A 1,723-nucleotide genomic window follows, 5' to 3' on the forward strand; every position below is an offset into this window, starting at 1 on the left:
TGAGAAACAACGTGCTGTAAACAAGTTGCGAATCTGAAGAGTTTGTCCACACATGGAACACCCTTTCCTTCAGCATGATAATGCTAGACCACACACGAGCGCTGCGACATCTGCAACAATCTGACGCCTTGGGTTCACTGTCATCGATAATTCTTTATGTAGTCACGACTCCGCTCCATCCGATTTTCATCTGTTTCCAGTACTTAAAGAATACCTTCGAAGATTCACTTTGATAATGATGAAAACGGAAAAGCAGAGTTGACGTTGTTGCTCCGTCAACAAAGTCGAACCTTCTACAGTGACAATGTCAACAAACTGGTCTCTAGTTTGGAGAAATATGTTCGACGCCAGGGTGACTGTGTTGAGAAATAAATATGGAGAAATGAAGTATAAAGAGGTAAACTATTAATAACGTTTCTTTTATTTAAAAAACTTGAAGAGTTTTGACAGAAGAAGTTAGGAGGTATTACTTTTCAGCACGGCCTTGTAATAATGGGTCATAACGAAGGCATATTTCATTGTGATTCTCATACAGTCACCAGATCTCCGTAGCTTTGTGCGACGCAGCGCGTCACTCTGTAGCAGAAATACAGCAATAAGCATAGAGTTGGACGAACGTCGTCTCACGCACGGTGGCAAACAATATACTCTGCTGTACAAAAATATTGTCCTTGAATACTACGGGAAAATGTACACCTATTCCATTATTTTGATAAAAATTGTGTTAGTCCGTTGAACGCATACTGTTCGTAGTCATATGCGTCTTCCCATCATTCAATCATCTACAGCGTGTCCATAATTAATGTTCTAGTTTCAATAGGCAGTAGAAAGAGAACTACTGCTCAGAAGGACGTCAAGTTTGAACAGCATATTATTGACGTAATAAAGAGCAACTGCAAGATAAGAAAATAATTCTTCGGGTAGCGGTAGTAAATAGGTATCTATTATAGTTCGGGTATTTATTGTGACTTTGATGTCGCGATGGGTACAAAAAGGTCTAGTCTTGTTTACGGGCCACTATCCTTGAGGGACAATTAGAAATCCGACGGACTTCGGTGCAGAACACACTGCACCACAAGACGATTGAGTTACTTTCACACAAACTCTCTAATGGTGTTCGTAAGCTATAGAACGAACTCGTGGAAATCATGGAACAGCGTCGGGGCAAGTAGTGATATGAGCTGAAAACCTTTTTACATATCTTAAATCTTGTTACAAAAAGGAGGAAAAATTATTACAAATGTTATTGATTTCTTGGAAGGGAACAACCTCTGTTACCACAGGAACAGAGTTTATAATTATGAAACTGAATGCATGGAGAGGGTTCATGTCTCATATGTTATGGACATCCTTATGATTGATTATTGCAAACCGAACAAGGCAGGTAACGAGTTTGTGTGTGACCAAGGCATGTCACATTCCTGAAAATGTGAATAAAATGACGAATCAAACCACCTTCAGCCGTCTAAATTTCCAGTTGTTATTTTATTTGAGCCACCAGTTTCGGCGCTACATTACACCACCTTACACCCCTGACCGGGCTGCAGGAAGAATCCCATCTCTGGTCCAGTCAGAATAGGGGCCAGCATTCAGTGACTGGTATCCGTTCATGGAACAGAAAAAAGGACCGGCAGATAGCAATGTAAGAGTCAGAATATGCACACAACCAACGTGTGGCACACGGCAGTTCCCCGGTTTGCGTCCAAGACGCCCAACATTACTG

The sequence above is a fragment of the Schistocerca gregaria genome, chromosome 4, assembly GCF_023897955.1.
Source record: "Schistocerca gregaria isolate iqSchGreg1 chromosome 4, iqSchGreg1.2, whole genome shotgun sequence".
Lineage (NCBI taxonomy): Eukaryota > Metazoa > Arthropoda > Insecta > Orthoptera > Acrididae > Schistocerca > Schistocerca gregaria.